The sequence below is a fragment of the Sphaeramia orbicularis genome, chromosome 6, assembly GCF_902148855.1.
Source record: "Sphaeramia orbicularis chromosome 6, fSphaOr1.1, whole genome shotgun sequence".
Lineage (NCBI taxonomy): Eukaryota > Metazoa > Chordata > Actinopteri > Kurtiformes > Apogonidae > Sphaeramia > Sphaeramia orbicularis.
Genome location: NC_043962.1, coordinates 24,360,455 through 24,382,275, shown reverse-complemented (window position 1 = coordinate 24,382,275; position 21,821 = coordinate 24,360,455). Strand labels below are relative to the sequence as shown.

The following is a 21,821-nucleotide window of genomic DNA, read 5'->3' as shown; positions in this document are numbered from 1 at the left end:
CCTGTGCAGTCTCTATACAGTAGTCAGCATGGCTTGTAATGTGTATGCCTGCTGGAGGCAGACTCATTAAAATATGACCTAAAATGAAGAAAAAGGTTTCTAGTTTATATAGTTCTAAGCAGTAATGAGGGACTAAGCTATTTTGCATGGCAGAGTCACCATGGCAACCTAATCTGATCATATTAAAAGCATGACTGTAAACACTGATGGTGAGTTTTTATGTCAAATGACCAAAGACTGATGTAACTGACAGATGAGTTCATGTCCTGTTCAGGTCATTTTGTTGTAATTTGGCTGTAGCAGATGAACGTTTCTGATAACTTTTGTGAGGATTGGTCGTCAAATGACCTGTGCCAAAAAATATTTGACAAAGTTTGTTGCCACTGAAAACTTTTTGTGTTAAATCCAATATGGTGGCTACATATATTTACTTGACATGATAAGTTGCCATGCTTGGGATCTTCCAAGACCTCACACAAAATGACAACTACTTTTATAAAGCCAACACATCAGAAAAATAATCTTTTTTGACAACTTCAGGAGGGGGCGCCAAGTCCATACACCCAATTTGGTGCCAATACATCAAACAGCAGCTGATCCTACATCTTGTATTGTTTTGATAAGATCCATGAGTCATGGCCAAATTAAAACCAGATTAACATGGCAAGTTAATTTCCATACTTCCCACAGTATTATCAGAAATATTTAAGGTAAACAAATGCATTGTTAAATATAGCAGCACACCCTATAATCAGTGGAATCCTGAGTCCATGGACACAACCTCTCTTCCTGGTTGGTGGTTTTGGGTGGTTGTGACAGCTGAATGCTAGTAAGAATCAAAAATAATATGTATATGTCAGGCTTGGTCAGTTGATCATTGCTGTTTTGTTCAAATCCATTGAATCCAACAGTTATGTGTAGAAGAGGACCTCCCACTTAAAACCACTGATGATGTCTGACTGTTGAGGTGAAACTGAAGGTGACAAAAACCGGGGCACTGTCCCACATCAGAGCCAGACTTCAAAATGTTTCCCCATTTATGAAGCTGCTATAGACTCCAATGTCAGAAGAAGAATAGAAAAAAGTAAATATACAAAGGGCTCTTATCCAACTTTCCTGCTTTGCCCCTGTTAAAGAAAAAAGCAATGAATCAAAGGTGAAAGTTACGAGGCACTGTTTGAGGCGTTCACATACACATGGTACACATATAGTCTGAGGGCCAAGCAGGGGAAAGGCTGAATAGGCAATGCTTCTTGGCAAATGCATGGACATGTCTCTCTGAACTGTGAGCCAATCACAGTGATGCAAATTGTACCACAGCCAATCAAACACCCATTTTTATCTACTTTTACAAGTGTAACTGCAATTGTTGGCTCAGGGAAGCCTACTATCAAAGCCAAACTGAAGTCCATTTAAGGTTAATGTTGATTAAAATTGAAGACTAAATGGATGCCCTCGGTTAAATAAGCCAATCAATTCAACTGTCAGCCAGTCCATTAAAGGAAATCAGTATTTATCAAAGCACAGTGTAAATAGTCTATCACATTGTACACATAGGGTATTGTACATGTCAGTGTCCCCAGAAAAAGGTTTTACAGAGTATTATCTGATAACTCAAGAAACATCATTAAAACCTGATGCTGCCATTTCACTGTTAGACAACACCCTGTTCAGTAGATCCCATTATACTATACTTCTACTAAACAGAAATATTTACAGAAATAACAGAGCATAAGTCCACAGGATGGGATCCAGCAGGCAATTTACTGACATCAGGCTTTCTGTGCCTACAGGAGGTACAGAGAGACAGAAGACATCTTTGCTTTGGGAGCAAATACTGAATTGTGCTGATAAGATCTGGCAGAATATGCAACAAACACAAAGCAAGTGTTTGCTTTAGATTTAAACAGCATGCAAGTGACAGAGACATAAGCATAAACAAGGACCAAACACATAGGAAACTTTAGAGGAAACTGAAAAATAAGAGAGCCAGCATCCCAGAGGATAGAAGACCGCATGTCCTGTTTGACAGCTCAAACAAGACAATACACTCCTTGCTATAACGCTCCAGATCAGATCGTCATCCACATCTGCCCAAAACACACAAGGCATTCAATAAAACTGCAGACGTGTGTTTGCATGCAAATGCATGTGCAAGCATGTGTACATATTTTTTGGTTTGTGTGCTGCAGTGAAATGGGTCCAGTACTGCCTCTAACTGAATATGTGTTCTATAAAATCTACCTCCTTCAAGCAAAGGATAGATCCCTTGCGGCTGCTCAGTGATTACATCATTCATACAAGAAAGACACCACCAAAAAATGTCCCATATTATTTTATCCTTTGACATACACAGTGTTAACAATTTCAGTAATACTGCAATTCCCAGTAGATCCTCTTTTGAGGTAATAAAATCACATCTGAAAACCCTGCACATCATAAATTGTGCTGTGAAGTATTTTTTTTCCTCAACATTACATAGCAGAGACTATCAGAGTCAGCATATTGGTCAGTCAGGAGGAGACACTAACACCTACAAGTTCCCACTTTGGCAACAACAGGAGTGTGTATCAAGTGTGCGGTACTTGAAGAAATCATGTAACATGACATCAGCATAGTTGTTAGACCAAGATTTCTCCTTCTGCCTGGAAAATGTTTAAATATTTATTCACTGGAAATTCCTCCCCATGCCTGAGCCAAGATTTGTGGTCTAATGTCCAGTTCTTCTAGTTAATATGTTGAATTTTCCTTGAGCAGGGTACTGAACCCCAAGATATTTCTGGTCACAGATCTGATGTCAATAATGTTTGTTTCAGTGAGGTCCTTGGAACGTCAGTTAGGTAGAGGAGGGTTTATGGAGTGTGCTGCAAAAGCCACAATGGTGAAAAACCTCAGGCTTTGTAGACATTTCTTAAATGCAAAATGACAAAATCTAAATGATCATCTAATTAATTTCTCTCTAAGCTTCTTTTTTGGATTCAGGGAGTATTTTCCACAGCCAATATCCAAATTCTAATCAGTTTTTGTTGCTGGAAAATCAAACATTTTAGGACTGCCAGCAAATAATGAGGAAATAGCTAGAAAAGAAGCAATAATAGCAGTTACCACAGATAATCATGCATATTATTAAGCAAATTTCATACTGTTTATACTAATATAATATTATACAAATGGTGTATTATACTTGTAAAGTGGTGTGTGAAGTAGGAACTACAACAAAATGCAGGAAACAAGTTAAAGCAAGTGCATGAAACTATGATTGGTCAAACCTTTGAAACTGAAATGAACTGATTTGTCTTCTGTATTCTGGCCAGAATGTTAAATAAACGGTATTTAATTCGATTAAATTCACTGTCATTTGATATGTAGAACTAATGCATTAATATTTTTTTTTTAAAGGATTGCGTGGAGCCACATGCAGACTTGAATCCACTGAAGCAATCAAATCTTTAAATCTGTACGGTTATATCTGGAGCAAAGAGCAACAGAGTCGAAACTGCAGAAAAGAAAAACAAAATTCCGCCCGCACCTACACATGTAGACAGTGTTTATTTTTCCCTCCTATAGTACATCAGTTGACACAGCAGCAAAGAAGAAACAGCCAATGCTATGTAGGAAGTAGCTTTAAAAATAAATGTCTTTAGGTGTATTATTAGTTTAAATAATAGTTCCAGTCATATCAATGTCATAAGGCCTGACGCAGGAAATGGATAGGGTGGTAAAACTGGCAAATATCGACAGGGTCAAGGATTCATAAATGCGGATTTATGGAGAGCTCATGTCTGCCTGCAGCACAGCACAGTTGTATTCATTGCTTTGAGGTGGCATTCTAGCATTTTACCGTTGTGTAATGAAGGTAGTTTTACTACACTACATTGGGCGTTTCATTGCTTAAGGTGTATAACTTACCAAGTCTTTTACTGCATCTAATAGCTGGCAGAGAGCCTCATGGTAGTAGTATGATCCGCATCCAAATATCAATCAGACAAGTTATAGTTTGATCAAAACAAATTGAAAACAGTCAATGAAAAGACAGTAATAAACTGAGCATGCCTTTATGAGTTCAGTTAATAATGTATAAATAGTTTTCTGACAGTGTTGGATTGCTGTTCATGCAAGATTTTTCTTTTTCTGCAGTTCTATTGACAATAACCCATGGTAACAAGAAACTAATTGATTCATTGCTTTGCTGTTAGATGTGTAGTTTGCCCCTACATTTCTTGTTTTAATTGGCTGTTTGATCGATGGCCTTGCCTCTCAGGGTACTTTCCCACAAAAGGTTGAGGGGCAAAGGCTATGGGTGGGAACTATCAAACCACATGTATGTTAAAAAAAAAAAAAAGCCAGGAGAGTAATTGACAGAATGAAAAAAAAAAAAGTACATAGTAAATAAGAAGTTAGGAGGATCCATTTATAAATGTGTTCAGTATATCCCAGCATGAATGCAAGCAGCGCCCTGACCACGGAGGGAGTCCCATCTAAGTGGGGTTCAGTCCAAAGGCAGATGGGGGCAGTCCAGGGGGGTAAATGGGGTGTGTGAGACCAAGCCAACACTGTGATTTATGGAAAAACACAAACCATTCATTCACTTTCCTCCTCCTCCCCTGATGCTCTAGCCGTCAGCCAAGGAAATGATCAGTGACTGCAGTTTAAGTGAATTCAGAGGCTAGGCCTCGTATAAAAACCTACACAAACTATGATATCTCCATGGCAAAAGCACATCCATTCAAAGGTTTATCCTTGTATGCTATCTGAAAACATGTCACCGGTGCCAGCTTGAGGCAACATCAACTAAAGCAATAACCAACCTAAACTAGTGTCAAATTAGGTTATTCCTAATTTGACTTGGTAACCACATGAAGGTAATTTGTCAATTTATGATCTGCTACCTTTTTGTCTATACTTTAATAGCCAGGAGCAGGTTGGCATGAATGGAGCATATACACAACCCAGGACTTGCCAAAAGAGACTGAAGTCTGCAACCTGACTCCAATAGGATTTTATGTTTGGGCAATGAAAGTGGTCTGGCTTGGGTTTGATATACTGTGGTTTTGTTTAAAGGAGCTATGTGTAGTGTAATTACTTGAATGTATTCAGACCAATGGTATGGGAGATTTATGTGACCACTAGAGGGAGCAGTAGCATTGAGTGACCAAACCATCAGAAAGTGAGAAATTCAGGATGATAACATTTACAAAACAAGTTGTTAACGTCAAAGAAAGTGAAAAATTGATTTGAAAAATAAAAAAGTTTAAGCACTGTGTCATTTTCAACACCTGACAGCTCTAAAATGAAAGGGTTTGATACTGAAATTGCAGCATTTCTTCATTAGTGAATTGATGGAGATGTAAAGTTATTGATAGTTATATATATTTGCTAACATTGCCATTTGTTGATACTTGTTTCAGACTGAGCTGTGACTTTTTTGGACACTTCTTTAGTACAGTTATTGACAACAAAAAAACATACAGAAAAGAAAAATGGCGAAAACAACTGATTTGTGGTTTTACTGTGGCTGTTTTCTGTCAAAAACAAAGATAAGCTAACAGAGCTATAATGTAAACTATCAGCTAACACAGTTACAAACAAGATAATCAGACATGGTGTTACTTTGACTGCCCGTGTATGCCTTAAAATTTCCCTTAAAATGCATAAGAACACAAGATTTTTGTGTAACTTTGATGGGGAATAAAGATTAGGAAGACAGATAAGAATAATTTTTTTTTTTCATTTAGGCTATTTATTTTTTCATAGAGTTGCTGGAGGTGTCGGATCCCGATCGAGCTCAAATTAAGCCCTGAATACTACATATAACCTCTTTCAATATTACTAAATATATTGTCAGTCATTTGTATCATGTAACATACATTTTCTACAATAAAAAAAGCCATGGTACATATTAATGTTGATCAACTATTTTCAATGCCTAAACCTGTTCATAAATGATTAAATACTATGTGCTGTGCAATGTAACATGGTTGATAAATGGAATGAGTAGTTTAAACAATATAATGTTGACAAAGAAAAACCTACAAATGTTGATAGAAATATTATGTTGACCTTGAATATAAATATGATGCTTTCAAAAATGTACAGTACACTGGCAACATTCTATTCTGAAAAAAGGGCCACAGCCATTACTGAGCATAGGACGAATATGGCACATTTGTTCTAATCTATCTTTTGTTAACCAAATTTGTGTAAATTTCAACAGATATTCGTGTATACGTGACAACAAAGCGGGACACGTTCACAAAAAGGAATATTAAGATCACATTAATGTCTTCATGGACTCAGTCATATTTGATAAATTAGATAATTTTCCCAGACCATACCCTAAGTAACCTACTCCATGTTTTTCCACATTAGCGTCCATTTATGAATATGAATGAAAGCTTGTCAAAGATATTCCATATCACTCCATTTTCCACACTGATTGTTGCTACTGAGGCATTCCAGTCTGGAGGATGTCATTATGTCTGCCTAATCCCGCATTAGTCTCCATTACCGAGGCATGGCTTAATGATTCCACTATCTCCACAAACTAGGCTACCGCTCGACCGCACATTCAGATATGTGCACACATGAGCAAACAAATGTTCGCTCTGAGTCATACCCATACTTTCTGTTGATATATGGTTCTACCTTCATGAACCCCTCTCCTTGCTCTTTAATGCATGCTGCATTCTGAGTGGCAAGTAATGTATGGCTTATTGTGTCAGCCACATATGACAAGTAGCTCAGTGGGTGATTTACTGGTTAACAGTTCCTGCTGAAACCCACCCGGTATTACAGAAGGAATGGAATAAAATCTAAACGTAAATCAACTCACGGGGTCACTTTTAAAGGGGAGACACTGGCTTAGGGACTTGGGACTGTGCTCACTCCCACAATAGCACACACAATCATACACCACTAAGGCCAAGGATGGATATGCTGTAGAAAAGACGTCTTGCCAGATATATTGTGGCTTTTACTGCTGTTGGCTTGGGTTCCATTTAACGCCCTTTACTTTTACACACACAGTACATCACTCAACTGCCTCTCAGCTCACTGCACTGTTAATCCAGAGTCAGAATGAGCCAGTGGGTCAGTATGGAAGCCCCTGATGTCAGTGGAGCAGGGGTTACTAGTCAGTTCAAATAAAGTGCTGAATTATGCAGCCAAATCACAGACTGTAAACCTCTCTGACAGTTAGCATGTCCATGTGTACACACACATTTATGTAAGTTTATGCAATACAAGGTGCGTACATACGGCATGTTGAGCAGATGCCAAATCTAAAGCTTGAGAGAGAAATGTGAATGAGACCAAACCCAAAACCAAAGATACATTTCCATCAGTATCAATAAATTATTGAGGTTTGGTGCCCAGCCCTGCATAAATCTTAGCAAGTAACCCATCAAGCCTTTAATATGTGCACAAATACTGTCTTTACACAGTAAGAATACATAATATAATGTGTGATGTGGTGTCTGATGTAAGCCCCTATGCATGACAGATTCAATTTATATGCACATAAACCTCAGCTGTAACCCATACATGTGGACCACGCTGGGACCACAACGGTAGTGAATGTTTGGAGGCCCAGTGGCATATTCAGAGGGACAGCAGCTGACTGATTCCCTGAGGAGGCCTTGAGTCATCCAGCTGAGCAAACAGATGAAGCTGGAGACCACACTTTCAATAAGACTGAGCTCTCAGCTAACAGTAAGACTAATGCAGCCCGGGAGGGCAGGATTTGGCAAGTTGTCTCAAAATGCACAATCCCAATGAAGGATTACAGCAACTACAATACCACCACCCAAAAGAAAAACAGATAAATGTGAAGAAATTACAAACTGCACAGTTGCACAGAACTTCTATTTTGCTTTTTAAATCATTTGAATTTTATTAGAATTACAATGTTTTTTTTTTTTATTTTAAGGATATCATCAACATAAGTCATCATCATGAGAATTCATCATTATCAAATGTCTCATTAGGAGTCAGACCTCATAATCAAAGGGCCTTTTTCATTCAAACTACATTCACTGTATTGACAAAAATGGTTTTGGTGTTGTACAGACATAATTCACAAACACCGTGTTCCCATGCAAAGTTGATGGTGAAAAAGCTGCATGAGTGGAAGTGGTGGTATTGCAGAAAATTATACATTTGATAAAGAACTATACCATTATCTAGTATTATTCTTCAAAGAAAAAAAATCCCACCAAAAACATCTGCTTTAAACTCACACATATTGCAGGAATATTCAAGCTGCTTAAAACCAACCTCATCACCATCTCCAAATATCAGGAGGAATGGAAACACTCACTTCTGGACTACGGTGATCTTATTAGGACCAGTTTGTCTATGCTGGTATAGGATACTGTCAGATTGACGCCTTAGGTTGGACCTTCCTCCTGTAGCTGCAAGGCATGGCTGGTTAGTTTTAATTAAAACATCACGCCTTCCAGCCGTAATTTAACCCATGGCTGCACACTAGACTCACAAAAATATGCTCACACACTGAGAAAGATCTGTGTCTATGACACAGACCTTATATAAGTCTAAGAAAGTTCTGTCAACACTACAGCTCCACTGAGCTTAAGATGAGTGGCGTTCTGCTCCCACAAAAGATCAGCATGGTAGCTCAGAGACCAATAGTGCTGTCAGTATTCACGTGTTTTTCAGCTATGCCTTGCTTGAAATAAGCATGATGATCTGCCTCTGCATGTGGAATTATCTCACCCAAATGGCACATTTTCCTTAATGAAAACTAAGCCCTGACGTTGGCAGAGGTGTTTGTGCAGTGTGAGTAGCCGTGACAGCAAAGTGACAATCATTATTGAGACTGTAAAAAATCTGAAACTGTAATTTAGTTCTTAACTTTTACGTTATAAATTGTTGTACATGAATCTGTCTTTATACAGTACATATATCATAACTTTTGGCCTTCTTGTTGACAGCATACCATGACAACATTATAGTTTCAGCCCAACACCTGCCAAAAATTACAACCATATGCCCTGACAGAGAAGTGAATCATGCTAAGTTTGTTCACAGTTAACTGCTTTAAATATTTAGATTAGTTAAACACTAACAATATCTTATTACATATTTTTAAAGATAGTATGTTCAGGTCAGGTTCAGGTAAGGTAAAGTCACAGGTCTGATTCTTTATGAGAAACTGTTATATATGTATTGTTGAGTTCAAGACATTCTGTGTTTAAAGGACCTGATTACTGCAATAATTCTACATCAAGAGCACATTAAATAAGCTGTAACTGAGTCAAATAAATATTGATAACTTTTGTCTGTTATGTGTAAAGCCAGGGAAGATTCATGCCCCATAAAAATATCTCAGAATCTCCTTAGTAGCAAATAAGTCATAAAGTGGAGAGGCAAAAATCTCTGGCATCTGCTTTTCAAAAGAGTCACAGGGGAATCCTGACTTTCTCTTGGTTATATAAACAATGGAGCTTTAAAGTCCGAATGCCTTTAACAGTACCGCTACTGCCTGGCCAGGAAGGCGATTTCCTTCCCTTTTTCTTTCCACAAGCTTAACCTATAGGCCAAATCACCGCCGTGTCCCAAAATGACCAAAATCTTAAATTCCAGAGGAGTTACATACACACTGTACACATAAACACTTTCACCAGTAATTAGGAAAAGCCGGTGATGTGAGAAATCTATATCGCTACATCAAGGTCTAATAAGTTGCAGGGCTTACAAAATTACAACGGGGAAAAATAGAGGTTACAAAAAGAATTGATGTTGACAGAAAAGGCTAAATAAAGGATTTACGAGAAAATGAAATACAAAAGCAAAAGAGAGGGTTAGAGAGGAAGGACAATGTCATGCTCCTTTGAAATTTCCCAGCCTGAGAAAAGACAACAGCAGCTCTTGTTAAATTTATTTACATCTTTCAAGCAACACATTGTTTTTAACAAGGCCAAGAGCTTTCTCAAAAGCAGAAAAAGGAGCTTTGTTTTTATTCGAGAGAAAAACAGCAATTGAGCATTTCCCTCAATGTGAGCCAGCAAGCGTTTTATTAAAAGTGATAGTACATGTGTCGATGCATATGTGTGTGGGTGGGTCGGTGGGTGGGTGGAAGAGTGTGTGTGTGAGTATGTGTTTCTGCGTGTGCATGTGAGTGTTTACACAGCTGGAAGTAGAGAGTGGAATCACTTCACCTGGCGGTGGTTCCTGCTGTCTGCTGTGATCCCATTAAAAGGCAGACAGGCTTTGGCACTCTCTCCAGAAAACAAGAGGACTTCACTTACCAAAATATCCCCACATTAGAGCTCAAAAAGCAGGCCAAATCCCTACAAACCCCTGTTGAATTTACTTAGGGGGCAAATGGTTCCCTACTCTAAACTCCTGATAGCTGATTGCTCTGGCAGCGTTCAGGTGGATCTGCTGAGTGGCCTCCAGCCCAGTTTCCACTCCATTCAAGTTTCCACTCAGACCCAGACTTGCCTCCACACATCCCTCTCATCTCTCTTGCGCTCACTCCAACCCACCCTCTTCACCCCCCACCCTCCTCCTCCTCCTCCTCAGGCCCAGTCCAAAAGCCAAAAACACTCATGCCAGATTTAATATAACCTCCATATCAGTAGGTATTTCCGTATCTATCTGTGCTGCTCTCTCTCTCTGTCCTTTGAGCCTCCCTTTCTGCTTCCCACCATAAACCTGTAGCTGCCTCTGGCGCTTCCTGCTAGATGTAATTCACATGACGCAATATCACACTGAGATGAACAGTTGTGGTGGAGATGAAACCAAACTTAACAACTTCACTCCCTGATTTATTTCTCTGTTACTAATAGCTGCTCTGAGTCACAAGTTTGAGTTACAGGATAGAGGACAGCGAAGTAAGCCTGGTTCAGGATCTCACTATCACTCCTCAGCTCTCCTCAGCAGCAGTACATTCAGCCTGCCTGCATGCCTGCTTGTTTCCAGGAAAACAGCCTTAATGGCCCCCTCTATGATACTGGCTGCTGGGGATTGACAAGCCTCCTGGGCTCACTCACTTCTCTAAACAAGCCCTTTTCACATTACACACATGCTTAGACAAGCATGCAATCACACTGTAAACACAAGCACACATGCTCACAAACATCCACATATGACAAAATACAAGCGTATGCCTTGTACCGCAGTCAGCAAAGCATGAGGCCAAGCCTGCTGCACCCTAATCCTCTGGTCACTGTCCTGCACTCAACAGAAATGAAGGGATGAGACAAGAACCAGTTAGCTGTGTGGGTGGAGGGGGTGACTACAGGACTGTGAGGGAGCATGCTGTGGTCCATGAGGGCCTGTAATATGAATCAAAACAGCAGAAAATTGACCAAGTTTTGGTTTCATTAGCCTGCTCTCCCAGTTCTGTGTTTACAGGCCTGATTGAGCTGCATTGAGAGCAGATCGCTGGCTGTTCACTTATCAAATGTGCACCGTCCAGAACAATAAAACTCATATCCATATATAAACAAGCTGCCAGATTCCTGCTGGGAAAATCAGCAGCGTGGCTGACAGAGTGAAGCACTCTTGCATGTAATTAAAGAAGCATTTAAAATAAGCAGATGCTATATTAGGGTGGGGAAAAGGGGAACTACAGATTAAAATGAAAATGAATTAAAACGCTTAAAATAAAATAAGCAGAAAGACAAGGAGGAAAATGTGTATGTGTGAGCCTACAGTGTATGTGCTGCAGTTCAGTGTGATTGAATATTTGAAAGACATTACCACTTTTTGGAGGAGGGGATTCAGTGTGTAACTTTGACACCTTTGGACCTCACGTCGGTTGAGATGAAGATCAACGGGAGCTAAAGGAGACAAAAGAAAATATGTTATGCAGCTGTAGACGGTCATTACCGACGCATTGGTCCATCTTTCCTCAGGCAATTTACAGAAATCTACAAGTCTAATTTTAGTAGCTGTGAAATAAGATTCAACCGTTTTACCCATCAGTGACGTCAAAGCAAAATGAACTGAAATCAGAGTGTCGAGAGAGTAGTCAAAGACTCTTTTCATGCGTTTCATAGATTGTGTCTAGCTGTCTTTATAGGAGACTGCAAAGGACAGTAAGGTCCACTTTTCTTTTCAACGATAATCCCTTACCCTCCGCCGCTCAGAGATGAGCTCGTAGAAGTCAAAAGCAGTTTTCATGACACTACAGCTTAGATGTAGAAGTTACAGAAAGAGCTCTATTAATGTGGAAAATATGACTGAGCAAGAGCAGCCACCATTAAATGGAAGGCTAAATCTTTCTTGTTCCTTTGGGCCAATTGGTTTTTTGCAGCCAATAATCGTAGACACATTACACAAAAAAATATATCAGTAACATCGATTTATGTGTGCAGGAAGGAATGGGGATTTTAGAGGCCAAAATAGAAATATGACCTCCTAAGCAAAAGCATTAAATCCTATACTAGTTTATCTGTTGTAAAGATACAGCAAATACAGCACAAAATATTTCAAAATGTATCAAAGTATAATATGACATAAAGCCAGATGTATGAAAATGAAATGTGTGCAAATAAATACATTGAGGCAGGTCACATTTACTGATAATAACGTGCAAATAAAAAGTGAGACTGAATAACAACAGTAAAATGCTTTAGTATTTTGTTTGTTCTGCTTCTATTCTGAAAGAGATATCACTGACAAAAAATAATTTATGTAAGCCCCGCTGATATTTCAGTTCACTTCAGGGTAACTATTGTTAAATAAACCAAAAATGATGAGTGTATCGAGGTGTGTCTCACACTGTTTTAGCCAGATGGAACAATAGTAAGTCTAGAATCCAGGCCAGCCTGTGTTCACTGCCTGCAATCAGTGAAGGTGTCTCTGTGTTTGGATTTGTGATGGGATCCAACATAATCTCATCATCTCTCATCTCACTTTACTGCTCTAATTAATCTAACCTTGAACCTGCCAGTACATGACCTGCCAAATTGAAAGGCAGTCAGCCAGCAGGCTTCTGTGGTTGGTGCAAGTTACCTGTAACACCCCAGTTGCTATTGTGCGCAGGTGTGGCAAGATATGATGAGCAAATAAGGTGTTTGTGCCCGTTTGAGCAAACCTGCAGGCTGAAGAACAAAAAACCTGCAATGCCAACAGCTGTTCAATACAGAACCAGTAAGATGGTTTACCCCATTTCAGAGCTCTACTTCAAAATAAAAGTACACTCAGTGGTAGGTCTGGATGATAAAATAAAAAATAGAATTAACGTGTTGCACTGAATTGCCATTTTTGTTTTAGTTTCATGTATATTTTGAGGGTGAACAAATATTTTAATCATCATATTTGTTTAAGATTTCTGAAATGTCCTGCTGTTAAATGTTGGCCATGTTGAGACAATGAAAAGACGTTTTAAACCACTGGTTCATTTAATATTCCCTCATTACCACATCAGCCTGACAATATCAAATTATATCAATAACTTCTTTATTTTTATTTTTTTTAACCATGATAACATTGCTGGTCATATCCTCCGCATATCATCGCCTTCCTATATAATTGCCTGAGTAATTTTTTTCTAGATTTATTTTTTAGGAAACGCAGAAAACATAACCAGAAACTCAGTATTTGAGTGAGGCAAAAAAAAAATTGAGGCAATTATTTTAGGAAGGTGATGATATTCTATTCTATACAACAATTCTATGTACCACTAATCAATAGTTACATATGATAATGTACTAAAAGGTTAAACATCTAAAATCTGTCATTAGTTGACCTTAGTTGACTCAAGACCGCTTCCTTCTGCTTGTCCACGGAGGCTGCTATTAGCTTAAAGATGGATTCGCTAACATCTTTAAATGACCAGCTTACAACTCAAACTCCAGACGAGCACAAATCTTACATATGGAACCTGTCAGCTGGTCGACACCAGACCATCTGTTCTGAGCTCCATCTTATTTGAATACAACACACCTTTAGAAGATAACAGCAATGTCAGATTTATGACACATCAGGAGCTATTTGACAAAGGTGTTGAAGAGACAATAAATAAGACTAGCAATACTATGACATATCCAAAGGTCTTTTCTTCTTTTGTCTTTTTTTTTGTGTGTTAACCAAAGTAAATAAAACACAATCTTTCTAGAATCTCTTTCAGCAGATGTATGTCTCCCAAAAGCCTGACCCTCATCAGAGTCATTTTACTGCAAAGCAATTTGATGATTGACACACATACTTCAAATACCAGCACATATTATATTCACATGAACTCCCTGGTAGGTGCTATGTACTGCCATGACATACTGAAAAAGTTTACAATTGCGGCACACGCTTGAACACATACTCTGGGAAACCATCTTCACACTGTACAGCATATACTGTACTGTACATTCTACAGAGGCATATAAAACATATTACTAAGCGCCAGACCATGTGCAGTCTTGTTTTGATAGGTTCTGAATTGAGTGTTGGAAATGAGGATGTGTGTGAAAGATTGGGTCTGCTCAGAAGCCCCTGTGCATGAAGCCCTGGAACGCACACATGGAACACGTAATTGAATGAGAAACGGTCTCTTGCTGGATCAAGACAGTTTTCTGGCACAGTAATAAAAGCATGAGGCCGGTATGGGCTTTGGTTTTTTTCTGCCTTCGTTCTGTTTGCAGCACTTTTATTTGGTTAGCCCTTGTGACTACTCGCTCTACATCCTCCATGTGCCAAAGCATGCATAATGTCATGAACCTGTGTTGTTCAATACCTTAGAAAAAGTATAAATCAGATCTAATAAAGAGTGGAAAAGACCTGTTTTCAGGAGTGAGAGAGACAGAGAGATTGGCAGAATGGTTGGCTGTGCTGCCGCTGCTGCAACTTTCCCTCTCCAGTGTCGCAGGTCGACTGCCAAGATGGACGAGTGCTCTGCTCGTGCTTTCAAAATTTGATCACAACCCCACACACACACACGCACGCACGCACGCACACACACACACACACACACACACACACACACACACACACACACACACACACACACAACCTTCACTTGCTTGGCTTCCCCACCAACTCCTGACACTTGCTGCCATTCACACTTGCATAAATCAAAGGAAGCCCTGAGGAATGGGCCAGTGGCATGGTAATAAGTATCACAACAAGAGGTGCAGTCGCTAGATGCACAAGCAAAAATAAAGGGTAATGTGTGCACCAGGCAAGGGTTGACACAGTCAAACTGATTTACAGTCACTGGTCACAGAGAAACAAACCATATGTGTCAACAAGCTCTTAGTTTTACATGTTTTTAGAAGGCTGGCTTCCATAATCAACAGAACATTCATTTCATTTGAATGATGCCCTAAGAACATTTTAATTAAGTCTTAGAAGAACTAAAGCAACAGCCTATTCCCTTAACTGCCTTGAAGTGGATTAACATAGAGCAGAGCTATTCTCTGACCTCTGTTTGCTTTTTCATGTGATGAGCTCGAATGGAAAGTCCAAAGTTTTCTTGTTTGTTTATAGGAAGCAGCTTTTTTCCCAAAAAATGTCATAGGCCTACTCATTTGCATAGTAGCTAAGCTAGGTCATTTCTTCAGAACCTTTCTTGTCTAATTTGTCAACAATAATTGCCAGGCTTTGAGAGAACATTTCAAGATGAGCTCACAGATGGCCCATTAGATGCTTTCCTATAACTGTTGGAGCCTTGTGTTGTTTACATGGAATAAATATCTGGGCCATCTTAACAGGCGACTTCTCAGGCATGATATGAACATACCATAGGGCATGGTATCAGAATAGTCGATCTCCTCTTTGCAGATGACTATACTCTCATTAATGGAGCACATGCAAGGTATCTGATCCCAAAAAGCCAATTCATTATATTCGAGATATTTTCTGGAACAGTCACTGCATAAGACAGGGTCATTACTAAAGACATACTGGTGTGTCAGGCTTTATGCATGAGATGACAGTCCACAGTGTAAACTACTCTAAGTGTAAACAGTTAACAATCCAACGTTTATGTTGTTATAAATACATAGACCACTTTTCATCTTGCTATTTATTTTAGTTCGGAAAACACAGTATGATTATATGGATGTCACCGCAATTTTCATGGTTCTGTAGGAGCTACCAAATGTCAAACACTCGCCAGACACAAAATCCGACGTCTGCAGCAGCTTTAAAATGATTTTCTCCCAGCACACAACAAACATGCAAGATTATCAATGTGTTTCATTACTTCAGACGTAGAACTTGAAGAAATTATTATTTACTGAGAAACAGGCAATGGAGGGGTTTAATGGATTTATAGGAAAGAAATGAATGGTTTTGGCGTTGAGCTGTAAAAGCTGAAGTTTGGCTGTCATGTGTCCTGTAAACCCAGACACCCGTGTGATGGTTGGTTTTAGTCACAGGTTTATATAAAGATAGAGGGGTGATCAGAGAGAGGGGATTTAGTGGAGCAATGAAAAGCAGACCATACTGTAGCTCACTGAATTTCCCTGATTAAGGCCACATTTTTTTCTGGCGCACAAAGATAGTCTTTTCTTCTGTTTTTATCCCTCTGTCTCTCTCATATGAACACAAATACACCAGCACAGACATACAACCATGCAGCCAGACAAAAAACAAAGTGCCGCCACAGCAACAAGTTGGGAAACTAATAACAAAAACACTGGCAGGGTCATGATGTTACAGTCTTATTTTGCATAAGGGATGTGCACACCCTGAAATATGTACACTTTGAAGCCATTTGACGGGTTTGGTTTTGGTTGTGACCTTTACGAGTTGATGTCACTATGAGTACATGTGTTGACCTGAACGGTAGCCACGATAAAAATGTAATCCTCCTGAAATGATACCAGAGATTTGGTCTATCAGTTGGACTTAAATGTAACTGGAGGATCCCAGTCTTCAAAACCATGACTAAATCAGCATGACATATTTTTATTCCTGTTTCTCATTACGGTCAAATCCTGCCTTTTCTTTTTTTTTTTTCTTTTTTTTTTATCATCCATTGGAATATCAGACCCTCACCTGACTCTAAGCCGCTGGTTCCAAGACCCAGTAGTGACCCAAAAGTATTTAACACTGCTTCATTGCACAGCTAACATGCAAGTATTCTTTCAAAGCTTAGAAATGTAATTGTAAACACATTGTGAACATGGCTAAATATGTAGACTCAGAGTTGCCGATTGATAAGAAAAAAGAAACTGGGGGAAAAAAAAAAAGTAAAACGCAAAATAACAACTTCGGGCTATTGTTTCCGCAGAAGGACCCCATTATAGGTTATTTTTACCAAATAATTCACTTTAATTATTTTAAGGACTCTTATTATTCACCCTGGGGGTAAAATCAGCTTTCACAATGGTTGTTCAGTCTATGGTCTCCTACAGGATTATCAGACCATGATGATTTAATCCTGAGGGAAGGGGATGATGTTTTGAAATTATTCATTATTATTTATTATTTTAAAGACTGAAACATTCTTCATCTTGTATAAGACTGCGGCCATAATTAAAATGTAATACACCACCAGATTATAGTGGTGATCCTGACTAGGAACACATACACATGTACAAATAGAGTATATTTTCTGCACAGTGTTTAAAGGCTCTTTAAGTACTGGAGCTTCCTTCATTTAACTATAATCCAGTTGATAATGTTGACATATTGTATATCCTCCAGCAACAGGGTTATCATGTCAGATAAAACCACAGATTGGGAACATGTGTAAGCCAAAACAAATGTCTAAAGTAATTCTTGGTTGACACACAGCTGTTAAAAACAATAGCAATGTCTTTTAACCGACATATTTAGGCACATGATAATCTCGATGTTTATGCGTACGGAGAATCTGCAGGAATCATCAAGACCCTAAATCAAGATCGTGCTGTAATCCAAACCAATGTCCCACTTGAAACCAGTAGCCATGAAAGCCTGAAGCCAAATCACACTTCAGCAGGATGAAAAAACATTACAACCGTCAGCACAGAAACACAAACACCAACAACAGCCACACCGCAATCTATCCTATCATATATCCCTCCACTAGCAGAACTAGAGAGGCCAAGAACCTACGCTACACTAAACCACAGGTCCCTAAGGATTTGGGGGCAGATTGAATGAAAATCCAGATGCAAGTGACACTACTGTTTCCGTACCTGAGGTGAGAGCTTACACATGGAAAATTATTATCAATGTGTTGGTATTTTTAAGAGAACTATGTGTATTCTTTCTAAAATACTAAACATGAGTGCTACTTACAAATAAATCTTTAGGTTTTGGACTCATTTGCAGCATTAAGCAGTTAATCCACTGATTTATACAGAACACAGGAGTGGTATCATATTCATGTTGACCCAGGGTTCTGTTTGTCGAGTTCTATTCCAAACCCAAAGCAGTCGCTCAACCATCATTGCACTCCAACCTCTTCCGGCCCCCTCCTGCCGACTGGACATAATGACTTAACCCCGCCAAGTCAGAACTGTTTGTCGGAAACTTAAAAACAACCCTTAAGTGGAGGTTCCTTTTTACTTGCAACTATTTCTGCCAAGAAATTAAATTTATGAGAAGGTTTGTCTACAATAACACATTAAAGTCCTATGAGAGGCAGAATGCCTGCCTTTATTCCACTTACAGGAGGAGAATTTAGTCGAATGAGCAGGGAAATTTTGGTGAAAGACAAACTACACTGTGAATGTACTCGAGTGGTTATTCACTGTAGGAAGAGAACGTGCTGAACTTGGACAGAGGTGTGGATGTGTGAGGGAACATAAGGCATTCGCTGTCGTAGTGAGGCTGGATTTGAAGCCAGCATTAAGAGTGAGCCTCATGTCTCACACAATGCTTTTGACTTGCAGAGCATTGTTCGAGGCTAGCGCTTGTGGTTGAGTTGAGGTCTAGTGCAATGTGTGAACTCTATTGTTTTTGACTCCTCGTTTTATTCACTGCAGTCTCAACAATGGGGTTTAAAGTGTACAGTCATTTCTGTGTGTACTATCTGTTTACGATGTTCTCATCTTGTCTCGGCAAAGTCCTGCTGTGTTTTATAAGTGCTCAATGTGGCACAAATACTGTAGAATATGTATGGGTTTTTTTTCCATTCACCTAAACAGAAACATCAGAATGAGGTTCTTTGCCGTCATCAGTGATTACAGCGACTGTGTGAGTTTGTTAACATACAGTGGTGGAAAAAAGTTTGTGTGTGCATAACCCATGTATTTGTGATGCAGTACATTGCATTAAGAATCACTCTTAAGTCAATGAACTCTGCCAAATATTTCTTGTTGCATTCGTTTGTGTCTGTGTGATGCAGCCACATCTTTTGAAATGCAAAAAAGATTTTTCTGCAAATATTGCATGATAATATTTGAAACTGTGTAAAATGTTAAGGGTGTCTAAAAACCCTTTTCCAGTACTGCATGCAAAATAAGCAGATAATGAAGATACGAGAGAAATTTGGTTTAAAAGCTAGAAAACTGCAAAAGGTTGAATTAATTTCATCTTTCTGGGAACATTTTTCAGTGGTGTGTTGGGAGTTAAGTATTGCATTTCCCAAATATTCTGAAAAATGAGACAAAATCAAAACCAAATCAAGTAACAGAGGTTGATACATGGCCCCTGACAGTGGTCTTAATCAGCAGTATTGGAATTAGACAACTTAGCAACAACCATATCTAAGTTTAAATTGCACACTGCAATCTGCAATTTCATAGGGAAATTAAAATGACTGGCTGTAGCTCAGGCGGTTAAACGAGTCCATCATTAGCCCTGGGGTTTGATCCATAATTTATATTTTCCACATCACATCATGTCTTTGAATGAAATTCAAAAAATCCTCTCAGTGTTCTGGTCAGGTTTAACTTGCCCTGTTTTTGATAAAGGTTCTGGCTCCAACTCCAACACATACAGAAAAATATGTAATATTCAGTAACACCATTCAGTACTGTGATGATGATCTGACTTATAATGAATAAAAAAGTAACCTAATTAAATTATTTTATATGATGTTGTGAACAGATGCCTCAAATATCCAGGGCTCCAAATGTGTACATACTGAGTGGGAATCCATGGTGAGTGGAAATTACACGTTTTTGCAATGAATTGTCCATGTTTGTTGCAAAGGTTAGGATTTACTGTTGATGATCAAACAGCATTTCTATGTTTATAATGCAGGAAGTAGAATGTAGGACATATGTTTATCTATGAGAATGTTTAAAATTAGTGTAGTGTGAGGTCACACACACACCCATTTCAGAGAGCTGTGAGGAATTTGTATTACATTCATTTAATTATTTTAATAGAAATAAATGACCCCAAGAAGAAAAGCACAGAAGCTAATGGAAGATCTTGACAAACATTTAACATACAGATTGTACCACCCCCATCAACTACGCTATAACAATACTAAAATTACAGAATATGTGAACTAAGGACGGTCACAGCTTTCTTATAATTAGTCACATGACCTACTTAAAACCTCTTCTGACCTTCTGTGTCTTGTATCGTCTGTAATATACCCACAGTATGTTTCTAAGAGGACTCAGGAGGAGAAATATGCCAACAGGCAGCAGATTTTATGTTTACTCTGCCGTGCAAACACCCAATAAACCTGTCTGAAATGAGTGAACACTGGCCTGGAATATATGTGAAATGTATACGTACACATGGTGTCTGTGCATACATACACACAAAATGCTCAGCACAGAATGAGGGTGTTCAGAGTTTCTGGCAAGACCTTTTACTTATCAAAGGACATCACCAGACAGCCTACATCCCTGCATTATATGTACTAACACCACAGAGCCAAGGAGCTCTGGGAAAAGTTAGAAGTATCAGCCCAGGACTGTTGTTGAGTCATACTGGTCATATTTGACACTAACAGGCTTGGTTACATGCCATCTCCTGTATAATTTATATTTCTTCCATACGGAGTAGTAAATTTGGGAACAGCAGCCACAGAAAATATCACTTTTCAGCATCAATGGCAATTCCAGTGATGGCTAGACGCTTGCCACATGCCATTGGGAAGGGGGTGTTAGTGAAAGAGGCTAGCAAAACAACATTCTCCAGCTATGCTAATTGGCATACTTTCACATGGGCTGGAATGCTATGATAACATCCACTTCTATTCCCTGTAGGGGCCTTGATCCTGCAGGCGTTTACTGGGTCAGAGGACCTTGATGTGGATGAAAGCAAAGTAGAGGGCCTCTACTGGGGATATACAGGGAGGGGAGGGTTGGTTTATCACTGTTGGACAGACGCGTGGTATTTGGATATGCTGGGGGATGCTGATGCTTCCTCTACAGTTAGGGTGCACTGGTGGATGGCGTGGAAGGTGGGGTGGGTTGTGGGACAAAGTGGAGCCCTGTCTCTGTGGGGATGGTCATAGAGGCATGGGATTGATGGGGTGGTGATGAGAGATGGAGATGTCAGGGAACAGACACCCATTCAGAGTGGGACCAGTAACTGAGGCCTACTGGGGAACTCTGGGGCCCATCATCACCTCCACTCTCTGGTCTGTGCTGGAGAACAGGAGTTGGGGGAAGGGATAAATACAGAAGAAGGGGGGACTGTCCAGTAGGTTTCACACACACATCACCCCACTGTGGGTTTATTATTCTGGAGGGTGACCAAAGCCAGCTGCCATGGAGTCTGCACTACCTACTATTTTGATTTTTTGTCCACACAAGATGCTGTGAATCAATTACTTCTCTATGCTACCTACGTAAAAAACAACTTCACAGTTCGTGTATGTGTGTCATGCGCAGTGAATGTGGAGAAGAAAAAACAAACCTGGCTGGTTTCCTCATTTGAAGGGCATGACATTTTGGGTCACAGCTCCATGGCAGGGCCTCACAGATTATTCTGACAGCAGAGACATGGAAATG

At 39.3% G+C, this 21,821-nt stretch overlaps 1 protein-coding gene across 4 annotated transcripts in view; it reads right to left on the bottom strand.

Moving 5' to 3' along the window:
* Positions 1–21,821, bottom strand: part of znf469 (zinc finger protein 469) — a 227,596-nt gene that overhangs the window by 156,808 nt on the left and 48,967 nt on the right. For all 4 annotated transcript variants that reach the window (XM_030137126.1, XM_030137128.1, XM_030137127.1 and 1 more), the window contains one exon: positions 11,728–11,807. The gene's annotated coding sequence lies outside the window, so the exon portion shown is untranslated. The remainder of the gene's footprint in view (positions 1–11,727; positions 11,808–21,821) is intronic.